Source organism: Clarias gariepinus, chromosome 5 (assembly GCF_024256425.1).
Source record: "Clarias gariepinus isolate MV-2021 ecotype Netherlands chromosome 5, CGAR_prim_01v2, whole genome shotgun sequence".
In the NCBI taxonomy this organism is placed as follows: Eukaryota; Metazoa; Chordata; class Actinopteri; order Siluriformes; family Clariidae; genus Clarias; species Clarias gariepinus.
The window spans coordinates 3,644,369-3,664,346 of NC_071104.1; the positions used below are offsets into that span (position 1 = coordinate 3,644,369).

The 19,978-nt window shown below is 42.6% G+C and overlaps 1 protein-coding gene and 10 non-coding genes across 11 annotated transcripts in view; 5 read left to right on the top strand and 6 right to left on the bottom strand.

The window, feature by feature from the left end:
• LOC128524461 (nuclear factor 7, brain-like) overlaps window positions 1–19,978 on the bottom strand; it is a 561,325-nt gene that overhangs the window by 273,991 nt on the left and 267,356 nt on the right. The window lies entirely within an intron of this gene.
• Window positions 1,243–1,316, top strand: trnat-agu (transfer RNA threonine (anticodon AGU)). Its single transcript has one exon. It is a non-coding gene; the product is annotated as a tRNA-Thr (tRNA).
• Window positions 2,127–2,209, bottom strand: trnal-cag (transfer RNA leucine (anticodon CAG)). The gene has a single exon. It is a non-coding gene; the product is annotated as a tRNA-Leu (tRNA).
• Window positions 2,504–2,585, bottom strand: trnas-aga (transfer RNA serine (anticodon AGA)). The gene has a single exon. It is a non-coding gene; the product is annotated as a tRNA-Ser (tRNA).
• Window positions 11,717–11,790, top strand: trnat-ugu (transfer RNA threonine (anticodon UGU)). Its single transcript has one exon. It is a non-coding gene; the product is annotated as a tRNA-Thr (tRNA).
• Window positions 12,477–12,550, top strand: trnat-agu (transfer RNA threonine (anticodon AGU)). Its single transcript has one exon. It is a non-coding gene; the product is annotated as a tRNA-Thr (tRNA).
• On the bottom strand, window positions 13,356–13,438 carry trnal-cag (transfer RNA leucine (anticodon CAG)). The gene has a single exon. It is a non-coding gene; the product is annotated as a tRNA-Leu (tRNA).
• Window positions 13,733–13,814, bottom strand: trnas-aga (transfer RNA serine (anticodon AGA)). Its single transcript has one exon. It is a non-coding gene; the product is annotated as a tRNA-Ser (tRNA).
• trnat-ugu (transfer RNA threonine (anticodon UGU)) lies at window positions 15,919–15,992 on the top strand. The gene has a single exon. It is a non-coding gene; the product is annotated as a tRNA-Thr (tRNA).
• trnat-agu (transfer RNA threonine (anticodon AGU)) lies at window positions 16,676–16,749 on the top strand. Its single transcript has one exon. It is a non-coding gene; the product is annotated as a tRNA-Thr (tRNA).
• trnal-cag (transfer RNA leucine (anticodon CAG)) lies at window positions 17,560–17,642 on the bottom strand. Its single transcript has one exon. It is a non-coding gene; the product is annotated as a tRNA-Leu (tRNA).

A 19,978-nucleotide genomic window follows, 5' to 3' on the forward strand; every position in this document is an offset into this window, starting at 1 on the left:
CAAATCAAGCCCTCAGCTCAACTCCAGCTTCAACAAAAGGTTACGACATTGATTCACGCAATCCTTATGGGACAAAGAGCCAAAGTCCACAGCAGCAATCTGATGAACGCTTGCTTGCTTTTAGATGTGCATGGCATGTGGATTTTAATTCCTCCCCCCTGACTGTTGTGATATGCTTGTTAGGACTATGGCTGGAGATCAGCCATAACCTTTTGTTTGCTGTGGCTTGTGTGCCATTTACAGATCTAAAACTTGACATTTTCTTAAGGATTTTCACCCGTTTTGGGATCTTATCAAGCCGAAATCAAAGTTAGGATGTGCAAACAAACATCAAAGCATTTGCATGGCATCGCTGGTTGAGTACTCGTCTTACGAGCTCAGCGAGGTTTGTATGCGGATGGAGGAAATATTAGCATTGCAATCAGATTACGTCTTGGCCAGGAGAGTCTCGGTTAAAAGTGCTGGGTCATGCCTAAGGTGCCGCGCAGGCCATTGGCACTGTGGCTTAGCTGGTGAAAGCACGTGTCTTGTAAACAGGAGATCCTGGGTTCAAATCCCAGCAGTGCCTGTTGTGAGTTTCATCTCTTGGTACACCAGACAAGGTCTGGGTCCAACTGCATGGGGAACTCAAGGCTTAAGTGCTTGTGGTCTCAGGTTGTGGCAGGGTATCTTGCTTTCAGCCAGGATTTCTGCTCAGTTTTCATGTGTTTTCCAGAGGTAGACACCTGTCCATGGTGTCAAGCAAGGTAGCTCTATTCCTCCCACAGAAGTGAATGAAAACTGGCATTTTGATTTGCAAGAATTGAATCATTTTCTGAGTAGCCGTGCAACATTTGGTTACATTTAAATGAGGACAATGGCTGTCAATAAGCTAGTATATATATATATATATATATATATATATTATTATTATTATTTTTTTTTTTTATTTGCTGTAAACTGTATGCCAGTTGCAAATATATAACATACAGTGTGTTTGAAGTTTGTTTATTTTTGCAAGCCTGAAATCTACTGCAACAGGCATGATCTTTGCCTGCAATGAACTTGGAACAACCTGAGTCAAAACACCATGACTGGCAGTTTTGGCGTGCTCTGTGAAGCATGGTATAGCACTGTGGGACTTCATTCATGGTCCTATCATGCTGCATGCCAGTGGAGACAATCTTAGCTTGATAGTCAAGTTCCTGTGCTGGAGCATCTCAGATACGCGAGAGTATATGCGAGAGGCTAAGGTTTGGTTGTGGCGCTGTGGCTTAGTTGGTTAAAGTGCCTGTCTAGTAAACAGGAGATCCTGGGTTCGAATCCCAGCAGTGCCTCTCACTGTGCACCTCTGTTGCTATGCAGGTCAGACTGGTTTCTGTGGAAAAAAGGAAATCTTTGCTTTATGTCTGACCATTAAATGGGTTAAGGTCACACAATGCACAAGCTTTCTGATTAGCCAAGTTTACAGTCCGATCTTGTGTATCCGTAGGTCATAAGCTATATTGCAAATTGTACATGGCCCAATTGCCCAAGATTGCACTACACACTGCAGTTCAATATATATAATATATGTGTATGTATACATAAAAATACATTACTGAAAGCTCGCTTGTGCCCATTTTCTAAGAAAGCATACAGTGATAAGTTGCTGAAAGCTACTACGATCCGATGTGGATGTCTTTGTCTGATCCAGAGTAGACGTTTTACCTTAGCAAAACAGGAAAGCAATTTAGAGAGCAACCTCTCCAACCATCTATGGGCAATGCTGCAAAATACAGACAGAAAGATGAAATTAACCTATGTATCATGAACAATGATAACTTTTCATACCCAATTGTCAAATAGAAGCTGATTCCTTGACTTCACCAATCAAACATGTGCTGGGACATCTCAAAAGAATTTTTCAGCATGCATGAAAAGGAAGTTCAGCACAGAACCTGTAGCCTTGATTTTGGCACCCTGCTCCGGGCTTTGCCTCAACAACACAACCATGTCTACATCGTCCAAAAAATTGAAGAAGCAAGCGCTTGATGAAGAAAAGTGCCAACTTCCTCGCTAGCAAGCAAAGCTATGCTGTGAGAGGTCAAGGTTATTGATGCAGATCCATACATGATTTCCTAAATGCAACAAAGAGAAGGGGCTCTTGTCAGAAGTGGGATTCGAACCCACGCCTCCAGGGGAGACTGCGACCTGAACACAGCGCCTTAGACCCCTCGGCCATCCTGACACGGCGGCCTCTAGAAAGGTCACGTCTTGCACGGATTACAGGTCGCTGGCCACGCACTCATATAACCGATCGGATGTCTATGAGGCAGCTTGTCATTGGAAGACAGATCAACGTTGGGAAGGGGTGACAGGATTTCTCCACCAAAGCAGCAGCTATTGAGGATGAAAAGGGGGCAGGATGTCACCATTATGTCCTCAGCAAATCACCAACTCTTAAGGGCATGAGGAAATTTGTTACAAATCACAGCCACAACACAATGAGTTGCAACATGTCTTTCTTGCGCAATATAACAGACGTAATCGGCAGGATTCGAACCTGCGCGGGGAGACCCCAATGGATTTCTAGTCCATCGCCTTAACCACTCGGCCACGACTACACCGCGTGTGCCTATATAGTGTGGGCCCGTGGTTGAATAGACTTTTGCCACGTCTGATTTCATGACTTGACCTCCTCCCCAAAGCAAGCGCTAGATCTTTCCAATACACGCAAGTGTATCGTTTGGCTTAAGTTCAGGATTTTTAGGCTTCAGACAGGAACCACGTTCACGTTTTACCTTAGAAAAACAGCAAAGCAGTTTAGAGAGCAGCCTCTGCAACCATACATGCTGCAAAATACAGTGAGAAAGATGAAATAATCCTATAAATCATAAACAAGACAACTTTTCATACCCCATCATCATCCAGAAGCTGATTCCTTGAGTTCTGCATTCAAACATGCGGTGGAACATCTCAAAAGAATTTTTCAGTATCTTTGAAAAGGAAGTTCAGCTCAGTGCTTTGCCTCAACAACACAACCATGTGCAGAGACGTCTAGTAAACAGGAGATCCCAGGAGAGGTGAACAGGAGCATTTAAATCCCAGCAATGCCTCTTGAGGGGCACTTCTGTTGCTATGCAGATCAGACTGGTTTCAGTGGAGGAAATGAAATCTTTGCTTCATGTCTGACCGTTAACAGCTCATGGGTTAAAGTCACACAATGCACAAGCTTTCTGATTAGCCAAGATTAGAGTCCTATCTTGTGTATCCCTAGCACAACTGCTGTCAACATTATGATCCGGTCATTAGCTACATTGCGACTGCAATTCTTTTCACCACACCTTTAAACATTTGTCTGTTAGGACGATGACTAGAGCAGATAATTTCTTGCATTTGCATTGGTTTGGCTGCCTTCTTTTGACATATAATTTGACCTGTGGTTGCGATTATTCAGCTGTTGGGGACCTTTGCAAGCATCAAATCAAGTGTATGAGGCTCATTCACAGAAACGCAACAGAATAATGCTGCTGCCAAATCGTCATTCGTGTGGTAACATGATGTCTCGGATTTGTAGGACCTTATACCACAAAACGTTTAATCTATGGGTGATGAGGAGATACCTTATTTAATATGTTATCTAGCGCTTACTTCAGTGTGTATATGTTGAGGTCTCCATGCTACAGTGCTATCCAAGCAGTGTCTACTGCAACAATCATCTGTTGGTGCGAAAGCTATCCCTTTCTTGCCTTTCTTACAGCCAGAGTTGAATAACTTTGCAAGTCAGACAGGGATCTGTGGCAAATTCCATGGTGAAATCAAGGCATTCTGTGGACGCTGTTGACAGCTTGTGGGATCAGCACCTGCCATAGTTGTTTGCATTTGGTGGAATTTGATTAGTAGCAACAAAAAAGCATCTGCCCAATGAACTCGAGCATCCATGAATCTTGGAGAGCCTGAAAAAAAACACCCTGGTTGGCTCTGTGATGCAATGGATAGCGTGTTGGACTTCTGGACTCAGCTGTGGAGCTATTCAATTCAATTCAATTCAATTCAATTCAATTCAATTTTATTTGTATAGCGCTTTTAGCAATTTTCATTGCCGCAAAGCAGCTTTACATAGTCAAAAGAATTATTTAAGTTTGTATGAAATGTGAATTTGTATGAATCAAAATGGTCAGTTTGTCCCTGGTGAGCAAGCCGAGGGCGACAGTGGCAAGGAAAAACTCCCTGAGATGGTAATAGGAAGAAACCTTGAGAGGAACCAGACTCAACAGGGAACCCATCCTCATTTGGGTGAAACAGAAAGAGTAAATGATCTGCATTTATACAGTGTGTAGGGTGGGAGGCAGTTCAGCTATAATAGCTGATGTTAATTGATGTTAATATGGAGTCCAGGTAGTTATTGAAGACCCAGGTAGACTTGTAAGAAGTTCCAGTCATGAACTATCGAACTGTCAAGTCCCCAGAGAAACAGTTGCCAACACCAGTCAAGGCCAGAACCATTTTCTAGGTGGAGAGAATCATTCCCAGACACCAGACGCATCCCAGAGAGACACACAGGGCATCCATGTGACGAGATCTTCAGCCAGAAGCGGGGCACCAGGATGGGTCAGACAGGTCCGGAGGGCAGAGGGAGTCTGGATCACTGGCAGCTCAGGAAGACATGTGTAGCTCGACAGAGAGAGAGAGAAAGAGTGAAAGGGGGGGACAGGAGGAGAGAGGAAAAAGAAAGAGGGGGGGAAAGAGAAGAAGAGGAGAGATGGCAGTTAGGTATGGTCACAGTCACACAATGTATAATGTGAATGTATATTAACTGTAGAGTGCAAGCAGAGACTCCGGCAGGACTAACTATGACAGCATAACTAAAAGGGAGAGCCAGAAGGAAACACAAACATGAGGGCTTCCTGACATGTAAAGCAAACAATCACCTCACCGTCAGCAAACCTGAGTGATCAATGAGAGTGAGGAAGACAGCATCCAAACATACCAGTTCACCATAATACTCTACGTCCATGAGTCCCCCAGATCTGCTCCTTTACCTATGGCAAATCTATTTATAAAAATGCTTGGCTAAATAAATAGGTTTTTAGCCTGGACTTAAACACTGAGACTGTGTCTGAGTCCCGAACACTATTTGGAAGACTATTCCATAACTTTGGGGCTTTATAAGAAAAAGCTCTGCCCCCAGCTGTATTTTTCATAATACGCGGTACTGACAAGCAGCCTGCATCCTTTGATCGAAGTAGGCTGGCGGATCGTAAGACACTAGCATTTCGCTCAGGTACTGCGGCGCGAGACCATTTAATGCTTTATATGTCAAGAGTAGTATTTTAAAATCAATGCGAAATTCCACAGGGAGCCAATGGAGTGAAGATAAGATAGGGGTGATGTGCTCATATCTTCTGGTTCTGGTGAGGACTCTCGCTGCTGCATTCTGGACTAGCTGAAGCTTATTTATGCATCTAGCTGAACAACCAGACAGTAAGGCATTACAATAGTCCAACCTAGAGGTGATAAAAGCATGAACTAGTTTTTCTGCGTCGTTTGGCGACAATAAATTTCTTATTCTGGCAATATTTCTGAGGTGAAAGAATGCTATCCTGGTAATATTATCTACATGTGCTTCAAATGAAAGGCTGGAATCAATAATCACACCAAGGTCTTTCACTGTTGCATTTGATGGAACAGAAAGGCCATCTAAAGTTACGGTGTGATCTAAAATTTTACTCCTAGCTGTATGCGGTCCTATGACTAGAACTTCTGTCTTATCCGGATTTAGCAGAAGGAAGTTAATTAGCATCCAATTTCTTATGTCCTGCACACATTGCTCAATTTTAGTAAGCTGTTTTTTCTCATCAGGTTTTGCTGAGACATATAACTGTGTATCGTCAGCATAACAATGAAAACTAATACCATGCTTACGGATTATGTTGCCCAGAGGAAGCATGTAAAGGGAAAAAAGCAGTGGACCTAAAACTGAACCCTGCGGAACGCCAAACTCCACTAGAGAACATGCAGAATAATCACCATTTAAGTCTACATACTGATAACGATGGGTCAGATAGGATCTGAGCCAGGAGAGGGCTGTACCCTTAATTCCCACTACATTTTCTAATCTGTGAAGAAGAATAGCGTGATCAACAGTGTCAAAAGCTGCACTGAGGTCAAGTAATACAAGCATAGTTACACAACCCTGATCAGAGGCCAATAGAATGTCATTTACTACTTTAACGAGCGCTGTCTCTGTACTGTGATGAGGCCTAAATCCTGACTGATACAGTTCATGTATGCCATTTCTATGTATATATGAGCATAGCTGCTCCGCTACTATCTTTTCCAGGATCTTAGAGATAAAGGGGAGGTTTGATATTGGTCTGTAACTGGACAGCTGACAGGGGTCGAGGTCAGGTTTCTTAATTATTGGTTTGATAACTGCTAATTTAAAAGATTTTGGAACATATCCAATGCTGAGTGAAGAATTAATTATTCTCAACAGGGGTTCTATTATTGCTGGTACTATCTGTTTAAGAAAATGTGTCGGTACAGGATCTAATATACAGGTTGATGAATTTGCAGAAGAGATGAGTGAAATTAGTTCATTCTCTTCAAGGGGAGTAAAGTATTCTAGGTTCTGGTCTGACATGGCTAGATTAACATCTGCATCAATTACATTGTTCGGTTTCAAAACCTCAATTTTATGCCTAATATTTACAATTTTATTATTAAAAAAGTTCATGAAGTCCTCACTATTGCATGATGTTGTTGTGGAGATTTCTGCAGTGGTCTTATTTCTGGTTAATTTGGCTACAGCATTAAATAAGAATCTAGGATTATTTTTGTTATTTTCTATAAGAGTGGAGAGATATGTTGATCTAGCTACACTAAGAGCTTTTCTATAGTTCAGGATGCTCTCCTTCCATGCTATTTGAAATACTAGTAATTTAGTTTGACGCCATTTACGTTCTAATTTCCGAGCGGTCTGTTTTAGAGTGCGCGTGTGATCGTTATACCAGGGAGCAAGTTTTTTATCTCTAATAATTTTTCTCTTAACTGGAGCTACATTATCTAGGGTATAGCGAAATGTCGACTCTAAATATTCAGTCGCCTGATCGAGTTCTGTGGGGTCAGACGGTGATCTAATCGTAGTTGGGAACTCTGGGAGATTACTGATAAAACTCTGTTTGGTAGTTGATGTGAATGTACGTTTTATACGGTAGCGCGGCGCTGTGTGTACATTATTATTGTGACACACTTGAATTGAGACAAGATAGTGATCTGAGATAACTTCAGATAGTGGTATTGTGAATAAATTTTTTATACTTAATCCAAATAATATTATTAAATCTAAAGTGTGACCTGCTTTATGAGTGGGTCCTACTACACACTGATTTACTCCTACCGAGTCCAGTATAGACATAAATGCAGTTCTCAGAGGGTCTTCTGGGTTTTCAAAATGAATATTAAAATCTCCAGCAATTAACATTTTGTCTACAGAAACGACTAGGTTTGAGAGGAAATCTGCAAATTCACTAAGAAATTGCGAGTACGGCCCTGGAGGTCTGTAAATGACAATTAGCGGGATCGACTGAGCTGACTTAATATAGTTAAATACACTTATGTTACTATAAAGAATTTCAAATGAATTAAATTTGTGTCCGTGTTTTTGTACAATAGTCAAATTATCATTGTGAATAACTGCGACGCCTCCTCCTCTACCTCTATTCAAAGGTTGCGGGTTCGATGCCCCGCCAGAGACACTAACTTGTTACCTTCTTTTTATCCACACACCATGTCTAAAATGAAATCTTTGGTCAGGAATCCCTGTTCAAGATGCACTTTCCTATGTGCCATATTTGATTGAATGACTTGTCAGCTGATTTTAAGAAATATCATTGTTTTCCACATGTTTCCGCCCATTTGTCCCAAATCAAGCCCTCAGCTCAACTCCAGCTTCAACAAAAGGTTACGACATTGATTCACGCAATCCTTATGGGACAAAGAGCCAAAGTCCACAGCAGCAATCTGATGAACGCTTGCTTGCTTTTAGATGTGCATGGCATGTGGATTTTAATTCCTCCCCCCTGACTGTTGTGATATGCTTGTTAGGACTATGGCTGGAGATCAGCCATAACCTTTTGTTTGCTGTGGCTTGTGTGCCATTTACAGATCTAAAACTTGACATTTTCTTAAGGATTTTCACCCGTTTTGGGATCTTATCAAGCCGAAATCAAAGTTAGGATGTGCAAACAAACATCAAAGCATTTGCATGGCATCGCTGGTTGAGTACTCGTCTTACGAGCTCAGCGAGGTTTGCATGTGGCTTAGCTGGTGAAAGCACCTGTCTTGTAAACAGGAGATCCTGGGTTCAAATCCCAGCAGTGCCTGTTGTGAGTTTCATCTCTTGGTACACCAGACAAGGTCTGGGTCCAACTGCATGAGGAACTCAAGGCTTAAGTGCTTGTGGTCTCAGGTTGTGGCAGGGTATCTTGCTTTCAGCCAGGATATCTGCTCAGTTTTCATGTGTTTTCCAGAGGTAGACACCTGTCCATGGTGTCAAGCAAGGTAGCTCTATTCCTCCCACAGAAGTGAATGAAAACTGGCATTTTGATTTGCAAGAATTGAATCATTTTCTGAGTAGCCGTGGAACATTTGCCTGATGTTGACATTTGGTTACATTTAAATGAGGACAATGGCTGTCAATAAGCTAGTATATATATATATATATATATTTATATATATATATATATATATATTTTTTTTTTTATTTATTTTTTTGCTGTAAACTGTATGCCAGTTGCAAATATATAACATACAGTGTTTTGAAGTTTGTTTATTTTTGCAAGCCTGAAATCTACTGCAACAGGCATGATCTTTGCCTGCAATGAACTTGGAACAACCTGAGTCGAAACACCATGACTGGCAGTTTTGGCGTGCTCTGTGAAGCATGGTATAGCACTGTGGGACTTCTTTCATGGTCCTATCCCTGCTGCATGCCAGTGGAGACAATCTTAGCTTGATAGTCAAGTTCCTGTGCTGGAGCATCTCAGATACGCGAGAGTATATGCGAGAGGCTAAGGTTTGGTTGTGGCGCTGTGGCTTAGTTGGTTAAAGTTCCTGTCTAGTAAACAGGAGATCCTGGGTTCAAATCCCAGCAGTGCCTCTCACTGTGGACCTCTGTTGCTATGCAGGTCAGACTGGTTTCTGTGGAAAAAGGAAATCTTTGCTTTATGTCTGACCATTAAATGGGTTAAGGTCACACAATGCACAAGCTTTCTGATTAGCCAAGTTTACAGTCCGATCTTGTGTATCCGTAGGTCATTTGTACATGGCCCAATTGCCCAAGATTGCACTACACACTGCACTTCAATATATATAATATATGTGTATGTATACATAAAAATACATTGCTGAAAGCTCCCTTGTGCCCATTTTCTAAGAAAGCATACAGTGATAAGTTGCTGAAAGCTACTACGATCCGATGTGGATGTCTTTGTCTGATCCAGAGTAGACGTTTTACCTTAGCAAAACAGGAAAGCAGTTTAGAGAGCAACCTCTCCAACCATCTATGGGCAATGCTGCAAAATACAGACAGAAAGATGAAATGAACCTATGTATCATGAACAATGATAACTTTTTATACCCAATTGTCAAATAGAAGCTGATTCCTTGACTTCACCAATCAAACATGTGCTGGGACTTTTGCCACGTCTGATTTCATGACTTGACCTCCTCCCCAAAGCAAGCGCTAGATCTTTCCAATACACGCAAGTGTATCGGTTGGCTTAAGTTCAGGATTTTTAGGCTTCAGACAGGAACCACGTTCACGTTTTACCTTAGAAAAACAGCAAAGCAGTTTAGAGAGCAGCCTCTGCAACCATTCATGCTGCAAAATACAGTGAGAAAGATGAAATAATCCTATAAATCATAAACAAGACAACTTTTCATACCCCATCATCATCCAGAAGCTGATTCCTTGACTTCTGCATTCAAACATGCGGTGGAACATCTCAAAAGAATTTTTCAGTATCTGTGAAAATGAAGTTCAGCTCAGTGCTTTGCCTCAACAACACAACCATGTGCAGAGACGTCTAGTAAACAGGAGATCCCAGGAGAAGTGAACAGGAGCATTTAAATCCCAGCAATGCCTCTTGAGGGGCACTTCTGTTGCTATGCAGATCAGACTGGTTTCAGTGGAGGAAATGAAATCTTTGCTTCATGTCTGACCGTTAACAGCTCATGGGTTAAAGTCACACAATGCACAAGCTTTCTGATTAGCCAAGATTAGAGTCCTATCTTGTGTATCCCTAGCACAACTGCTGTCAACATTATGATCCGGTCATTAGCTACATTGCGACTGCAATTCTTTTTACCACACCTTTAAACATTTGTCTGTTAGGACGATGACTAGTGCAGATAATTTCTTGCATTTGCATTGGTTTGGCTGCCTTCTTCTGACATATAATTTGACCTGTGGTTGCGATTATTCAGCTGTTGGGGACCTTTGCAAGCATCAAATCAAGTGTATGAGGCTCATTCACAGAAACGCAACAGAATAATGCTGCTGCCAAATCGTCATTCGTGTGGTAACATGATGTCTCGGATTTGTAGGACCTTATACCACAAAACGTTTAATCTATGGGTGATGAGGAGATACCTTATTTAATATGTTATCTAGCGCTTACTCCAGTGTGTATATGTTGAGGTCTCCATGCTACAGTGCTATCCAAGCAGTGTCTACTGCAACAATCATCTGTTGGTGCGAAAGCTATCCCTTTCTTGCCTTTCTTACAGCCAGAGTTGAATAACTTTGCAAGTCAGACAGGGATCTGTGGCAAATTCCATGGTGAAATCAAGGCATTCTGTGGACGCTGTTGACAGCTTGTGGGATCAGCACCTGCCATAGTTGTTTGCATTTGGTGGAATTTGATTAGTAGCAACAGAAAAGCATCTGCCCAATGAACTCGAGCATCCATGAATCTTGGAGAGCCTGAAAAAAAACACCCTGGTTGGCTCTGTGATGCAATGGATAGCGTGTTGGACTTCTGGACTCAGCTGTGGAGCTATTCAAAGGTTGCGGGTTCGATGCCCCGCCAGAGACATTAACTTGTTACCTTCTTTTTATCCACACACCATATCTAAAATGAAATCTTTGGTCAGGAATCCCTGTTCAAGATGCACTTTCCTATGTGCCATATTTGATTGAATGACTTGTCAGCTGATTTTAAGAAATATCATTGTTTTCCACATGTTTCCGCCCATTTGTCCCAAATCAAGCCCTCAGCTCAACTCCAGCTTCAACAAAAGGTTACGACATTGATTCACGCAATCCTTATGGGACAAAGAGCCAAAGTCCACAGCAGCAATCTGATGAACGCTTGCTTGCTTTTAGATGTGCATGGCATGTGGATTTTAATTCCTCCCCCCTGACTGTTGTGATATGCTTGTTAGGACTATGGCTGGAGATCAGCCATAACCTTTTGTTTGCTGTGGCTTGTGTGCCATTTACAGATCTAAAACTTGACATTTTCTTAAGGATTTTCACCCGTTTTGGGATCTTATCAAGCCGAAATCAAAGTTAGGATGTGCAAACAAACATCAAAGCATTTGCATGGCATCGCTGGTTGAGTACTCGTCTTACGAGCTCAGCGAGGTTTGCATGCGGATGGAGGAAATATTAGCATTGCAATCAGATTACGTCTTGGCCAGGAGAGTCTCGGTGCTGGGTCATGCCTAAGGTGCCGCGCAGGCCATTGGCACTGTGGCTTAGCTGGTGAAAGCACCTGTCTTGTAAACAGGAGATCCTGGGTTCAAATCCCAGCAGTGCCTGTTGTGAGTTTCATCTCTTGGTACACCAGACAAGGTCTGGGTCCAACTGCATGAGGAACTCAAGGCTTAAGTGCTTGTGGTCTCAGGTTGTGGCAGGGTATCTTGCTTTCAGCCAGGATTTCTGCTCAGTTTTCATGTGTTTTCCGGAGGTAGACACCTGTCCATGGTGTCAAGCAAGGTAGCTCTATTCCTCCCACAGAAGTGAATGAAAACTGGCATTTTGATTTGCAAGAATTGAATCATTTTCTGAGTAGCCGTGGAACATTTGCCTGATGTTGACATTTGGTTACATTTAAATGAGGACAATGGCTGTCAATAAGCTAGTATATATATATATATATATATATATATATATATTTTTTTTTTTTTTTTTTTGCTGTAAACTGTATGCCAGTTGCAAATATATAACATACAGTGTGTTTGAAGTTTGTTTATTTTTGCAAGCCTGAAATCTACTGCAACAGGCATGATCTTTGCCTGCAATGAACTTGGAACAACCTGAGTCGAAACACCATGACTGGCAGTTTTGGCGTGCTCTGTGAAGCATGGTATAGCACTGTGGGACTTCTTTCATGGTCCTATCCTGCTGCATGCCAGTGGAGACAATCTTAGCTTGATAGTCAAGTTCCTGTGCTGGAGCATCTCAGATATGCGAGAGTATATGCAAGAGGCTAATGTTTGGTTGTGGCACTGTGGCTTAGTTGGTTAAAGTGCCTGTCTAGTAAACAGGAGATCCTGGGTTCGAATCCCAGCAGTGCCTCTCACTGTGCACCTCTGTTGCTATGCAGGTCAGACTGGTTTCTGTGGAAAAAAGGAAATCTTTGCTTTATGTCTGACCATTAAATAGGTTAAGGTCACACAATGCACAAGCTTTCTGATTAGCCAAGTTTACAGTCCGATCTTGTGTATCCGTAGGTCATTAGCTATATTGCAAATTGTACATGGCCCAATTGCCCAAGATTGCACTACACACTGCACTTCAATATATATAAATATATGTGTATGTATACATAAAATTACATTACTGAAAGCTCGCTTGTGCCCATTTTCTAAGAAAGCATACAGTGATAAGTTGCTGAAAGCTACTACGATCCGATGTGGATGTCTGATCCAGAGTAGACGTTTTACCTTAGCAAAACAGGAAAGCAGTTTAGAGAGCAACCTCTCCAACCATCTATGGGCAATGCTGCAAAATACAGACAGAAAGATGAAATGAACCTATGTATCATGAACAATGATAACTTTTCATACCCAATTGTCAAATAGAAGCTGATTCCTTGACTTCACCAATCAAACATGTGCTGGGACATCTCAAAAGAATTTTTCAGCATGCGTGAAAAGGAAGTTCAGCTCAGAACCTGTAGCCTTGATTTTGGCACCCTGCTCCGGGCTTTGCCTCAACAACACAACCATGTCTACATCGTCCAAAAAATTGAAGAAGCAAGCGCTTGATGAAGAAAAGTGCCAACTTCTTCGCTAGCAAGCAAAGCTATGCTGTGAGAGGTCAAGGTTATTGATGCAGATCCATACATGATTTCCTAAATGCAACAAAGAGAAGGGGCTCTTGTCAGAAGTGGGATTCGAACCCACGCCTCCAGGGGAGACTGCGACCTGAACGCAGCGCCTTAGACCGCTCGGCCATCCTGACACAGCCATCTCTGGAACAGTCACGTCTTGCACGGATTACAGGTCGCTGGCCACCCAATCATATAACCGATCGGATGTCTATGAGGCAGCTTGTCATTGGAAGACAGATCAACGTTGGGAAGGGGTGACAGGATTTCTCCACCAAAGCAGCAGCTATTGAGGATGGAAAGGGGGCAGGATGTCACCATTATGTCTTTAACAAAGCACCAACTCTTAAGGGCATGAGGAAATTTGTTACAAATCACAGCCACAACACAATGAGTTGCAACATGTCTTTCTTGTGCAATATAACAGACGTAATCGGCAGGATTCGAACCTGCGCGGGGAGACCCCAATGGATTTCTAGTCCATCGCCTTAACCACTCGGCCACGACTACACCGCGTGTGCTTACATAGTGTGGGCCCGTGGTTGAATAGACTTTTGCCACGTCTGATTTCATGACTTGACCTCCTCCCCAAAGCAAGCGCTAGATCTTTCCAATACACGCAAGTGTATCGGTTGGCTTAAGTTCAGGATTTTTAGGCTTCAGACAGGAACCACGTTCACGTTTTACCTTAGAAAAACAGCAAAGCAGTTTAGAGAGCAGCCTCTGCAACCATACATGCTGCAAAATACAGTGAGAAAGATGAAATAATCCTATAAATCATAAACAAGACAACTTTTCATACCCCATCATCATCCAGAAGCTGATTCCTTGACTTCTGCATTCAAACATGCGGTGGAACATCTCAAAAGAATTTTTCAGTATCTGTGAAAATGAAGTTCAGCTCAGTGCTTTGCCTCAACAACACAACCATGTGCAGAGACGTCTAGTAAACAGGAGATCCCAGGAGAGGTGAACAGGAGCATTTAAATCCCAGCAATGCCTCTTGAGGGGCACTTCTGTTGCTATGCAGATCAGACTGGTTTCAGTGGAGGAAATGAAATCTTTGCTTCATGTCTGACCGTTAACAGCTCATGGGTTAAAGTCACACAATGCACAAGCTTTCTGATTAGCCAAGATTAGAGTCCTATCTTGTGTATCCCTAGCACAACTGCTGTCAACATTATGATCCGGTCATTAGCTACATTGCGACTGCAATTCTTTTTACCACACCTTTAAACATTTGTCTGTTAGGACGATGACTAGAGCAGATAATTTCTTGCATTTGCATTGGTTTGGCTGCCTTCTTCTGACATATAATTTGACCTGTGGTTGCGATTATTCAGCTGTTGGGGACCTTTGCAAGCATCAAATCAAGTGTATGAGGCTCATTCACAGAAACGCAACAGAATAATGCTGCTGCCAAATCGTCATTCGTGTGGTAACATGATGTCTCGGATTTGTAGGACCTTATACCACAAAACGTTTAATCTATGGGTGATGAGGAGATACCTTATTTAATATGTTATCTAGCGCTTACTCCAGTGTGTATATGTTGAGGTCTCCATGCTACAGTGCTATCCAAGCAGTGTCTACTGCAACAATCATCTGTTGGTGCGAAAGCTATCCCTTTCTTGCCTTTCTTACAGCCAGAGTTGAATAACTTTGCAAGTCAGACAGGGATCTGTGGCAAATTCCATGGTGAAATCAAGGCATTCTGTGGACGCTGTTGACAGCTTGTGGGATCAGCACCTGCCATAGTTGTTTGCATTTGGTGGAATTTGATTAGTAGCAACAGAAAAGCATCTGCCCAATGAACTCGAGCATCCATGAATCTTGGAGAGCCTGAAAAAAAACACCCTGGTTGGCTCTGTGATGCAATGGATAGCGTGTTGGACTTCTGGACTCAGCTGTGGAGCTATTCAAAGGTTGCGGGTTCGATGCCCCGCCAGAGACACTAACTTGTTACCTTCTTTTTATCCACACACCATGTCTAAAATGAAATCTTTGGTCAGGAATCCCTGTTCAAGATGCACTTTCCTATGTGCCATATTTGATTGAATGACTTGTCAGCTGATTTTAAGAAATATCATTGTTTTCCACATGTTTCCGCCCATTTGTCCCAAATCAAGCCCTCAGCTCAACTCCAGCTTCAACAAAAGGTTACGACATTGATTCACGCAATCCTTATGGGACAAAGAGCCAAAGTCCACAGCAGCAATCTGATGAACGCTTGCTTGCTTTTAGATGTGCATGGCATGTGGATTTTAATTCCTCCCCCCTGACTGTTGTGATATGCTTGTTAGGACTATGGCTGGAGATCAGCCATAACCTTTTGTTTGCTGTGGCTTGTGTGCCATTTACAGATCTAAAACTTGACATTTTCTTAAGGATTTTCACCCGTTTTGGGATCTTATCAAGCCGAAATCAAAGTTAGGATGTGCAAACAAACATCAAAGCATTTGCATGGCATCGCTGGTTGAGTACTCGTCTTACGAGCTCAGCGAGGTTTGCATGCGGATGGAGGAAATATTAGCATTGCAATCAGATTACGTCTTGGCCAGGAGAGTCTCGGTTAAAAGTGCTGGGTCATGCCTAAGGTGCCGCGCAGGCCATTGGCACTGTGGCTTAGCTGGTGAAAGCACCTGTCTTGTAAACAGGAGATCCTGGGTTCAAATCCCAGCAGTGCCTGTTGTGAGTTTCATCTCTTGGTACACCAGACAAGGTCTGGGTCCAACTGCATGAGGAACTCAAGGCTTAAGTGCTTGTGGTCTCAGGTTGTGGCAGGGTATCTTGCTTTCAGCCAGGATTTCTGCTCAGTTTTCATGTGTTTTCCAGAGGTAGACACCTGTCCATGGTGTCAAGCAAGGTAGCTCTATTCCTCCCACAGAAGTGAATGAAAACTGGCATTTTGATTTGCAAGAATTGAATCATTTTCTGAGTAGCCGTGGAACATTTGCCTGATGTTGACATTTGGTTACATTTAAATGAGGACAATGGCTGTCAATAAGCTAGTATATATATATATATATATATATATATATATATTTTTTTTTTTTTTTTGCTGTAAACTGTATGCCAGTTGCAAATATATAACATACAGTGTGTTTGAAGTTTGTTTATTTTTGCAAGGCTGAAATCTACTGCAACAGGCATGATCTTTGCCTGCAATGAACTTGGAACAACCTGAGTCGAAACACCATGACTGGCAGTTTTGGCGTGCTCTGTGAAGCATGGTATAGCACTGTGGGACTTCATTCATGGTCCTATCATGCTGCATGCCAGTGGAGACAATCTTAGCTTGATAGTCAAGTTCCTGTGCTGGAGCATCTCAGATACGCGAGAGTATATGCAAGAGGCTAAGGTTTGGTTGTGGCGCTGTGGCTTAGTTGGTTAAAGTGCCTGTCTAGTAAACAGGAGATCCTGGGTTCGAATCCCAGCAGTGCCTCTCACTGTGCACCTCTGTTGCTATGCAGGTCAGACTGGTTTCTGTGGAAAAAGGAAATCTTTGCTTTATGTCTGACCATTAAATGGGTTAAGGTCACACAATGCACAAGCTTTCTGATTAGCCAAGTTTACAGTCCGATCTTGTGTATCCGTAGGTCATTAGCTATATTGCAAATTGTACATGGCCCAATTGCCCAAGATTGCACTACACACTGCACTTCAATATATATAAATATATGTGTATGTATACATAAAATTACATTACTGAAAGCTCGCTTGTGCCGATTTTCTAAGAAAGCATACAGTGATAAGTTGCTGAAAGCTACTACGATCCGATGTGGATGTCTTTGTCTGATCCAGAGTAGACGTTTTACCTTAGCAAAACAGGAAAGCAGTTTAGAGAGCAACCTCTCCAACCATCTATGGGCAATGCTGCAAAATACAGACAGAAAGATGAAATGAACCTATGTATCATGAACAATGATAACTTTTCATACCCAATTGTCAAATAGAAGCTGATTCCTTGACTTCACCAATCAAACATGCGCTGGGACATCTCAAAAGAATTTTTCAGCATGCGTGAAAAGGAAGTTCAGCTCAGAACCTGTAGCCTTGATTTTGGCACCCTGCCTCGGGCTTTGCCTCAACAACACAACCATGTCTACATCGTCCAAAAAATTGAAGAAGCAAGCGCTTGATGAAGAAAAGTGCCAACTTCTTCGCTAGCAAGCAAAGCTATGCTGTGAGAGGTCAAGGTTATTGATGCAGATCCATACATGATTTCCTAAATGCAACAAAGAGAAGGGGCCCTAGTCAGAAGTGGGATTCGAACCCACGCCTCCAGGGGAGACTGCGACCTGAACGCAGCGCCTTAGACCGCTCGGCCATCCTGACACGGCGGGCTCTAGAACGGTCACGTCTTGCACAGATTACAGGTCGCTGGCCACGCACTCATATAACCGATCGGATGTCTATGAGGCAGCTTGTCATTGGAAGACAGATCAACGTTGGGAAGGGGTGACAGGATTTCTCCACCAAAGCAGCAGCTATTGAGGATGGAAAGGGGGCAGGATGTCACCATTATGTCTTCAGCAAATCACCAACTCTTAAGGGCATGAGGAAATTTGTTACAAATCACAGCCACAACACAATGAGTTGCAACATGTCTTTCTTGCGCAATATAACAGACGTAATCAGCAGGATTCAAACCTGCGCAGGGAGATCCCAATGGATTTCTAGTCCATCGCTTTAACCACTCGGCCACGACTACACCGCGTGTGTTTACATAGTGTGGGCCCGTGGTTGAATAGACTTTTGCCACGTCTGATTTCATGACTTGACCTCCTCCCCAAAGCAAGCGCTAGATCTTTCCAATACACGCAAGTGTATCGGTTGGCTTAAGTTCAGGATTTTTAGGCTTCAGACAGGAACCACGTTCACGTTTTACCTTAGAAAAACAGCAAAGCAGTTTAGAGAGCAGCCTCTGCAACCATACATGCTGCAAAATACAGTGAGAAAGATGAAATAATCCTATAAATCATAAACAAGACAACTTTTCATACCCCATCATCATCCAGAAGCTGATTCCTTGACTTCTGCATTCACACATGCGGTGGAACATCTCAAAAGAATTTTTCAGTATCTGTGAAAATGAAGTTCAGCTCAGTGCTTTGCCTCAACAACACAACCATGTGCAGAGACGTCTAGTAAACAGGAGATCCCAGGAGAGGTGAACAGGAGCATTTAAATCCCAGCAATGCCTCTTGAGGGGCACTTCTGTTGCTATGCAGATCAGACTGGTTTCAGTGGAGGAAATGAAATCTTTGCTTCATGTCTGACCGTTAACAGCTCATGGGTTAAAGTCACACAATGCACAAGCTTTCTGATTAGCCAAGATTAGAGTCCTATCTTGTGTATCCCTAGCACAACTGCTGTCAACATTATGATCCGGTCATTAGCTACATTGCGACTGCAATTCTTTTTACCACACCTTTAAACATTTGTCTGTTAGGACGATGACTAGAGCAGATAATTTCTTGCATTTGCATTGGTTTGGCTGCCTTCTTCTGACATATAATTTGACCTGTGGTTGCGATTATTCAGCTGTTGGGGACCTTTGCAAGCATCAAATCAAGTGTATGAGGCTCATTCACAGAAACGCAACAGAATAATGCTGCTGCCAAATCGTCATTCGTGTGGTAACATGATGTCTCGGATTTGTAGGACCTTATACCACAAAACGTTTAATCTATGGGTGATGAGGAGATACCTTATTTAATATGTTATCTAGCGCTTACTCCAGTGTGTATATGTTGAGGTCTCCATGCTACAGTGCTATCCAAGCAGTGTCTACTGCAACAATCATCTGTTGGTGCGAAAGCTATCCCTTTCTTGCCTTTCTTACAGCCAGAGTTGAATAACTTTGCAAGTCAGACAGGGATCTGTGGCAAATTCCATGGTGAAATCAAGGCATTCTGTGGACGCTGTTGACAGCTTGTGGGATCAGCACCTGCCATAGTTGTTTGCATTTGGTGGAATTTGATTAGTAGCAACAGAAAAGCATCTGCCCAATGAACTCGAGCATCCATGAATCTTGGAGAGCCTGAAAAAAAACACCCTGGTTGGCTCTGTGATGCAATGGATAGCGTGTTGGACTTCTGGACTCAGCTGTGGAGCTATTCAAAGGTTGCGGGTTCGATGCCCCGCCAGAGACACTAACTTGTTACCTTCTTTTTATCCACACACCATGTCTAAAATGAAATCTTTGGTCAGGAATCCCTGTTCAAGATGCACTTTCCTATGTGCCATATTTGATTGAATGACTTGTCAGCTGATTTTAAGAAATATCATTGTTTTCCACATGTTTCCGCCCATTTGTCCCAAATCAAGCCCTCAGCTCAACTCCAGCTTCAACAAAAGGTTACGACATTGATTCACGCAATCCTTATGGGACAAAGAGCCAAAGTCCACAGCAGCAATCTGATGAACGCTTGCTTGCTTTTAGATGTGCATGGCATGTGGATTTTAATTCCTCCCCCCTGACTGTTGTGATATGCTTGTTAGGACTATGGCTGGAGATCAGCCATAACCTTTTGTTTGCTGTGGCTTGTGTGCCATTTACAGATCTAAAACTTGACATTTTCTTAAGGATTTTCACCCGTTTTGGGATCTTATCAAGCCGAAATCAAAGTTAGGATGTGCAAACAAACATCAAAGCATTTGCATGGCAT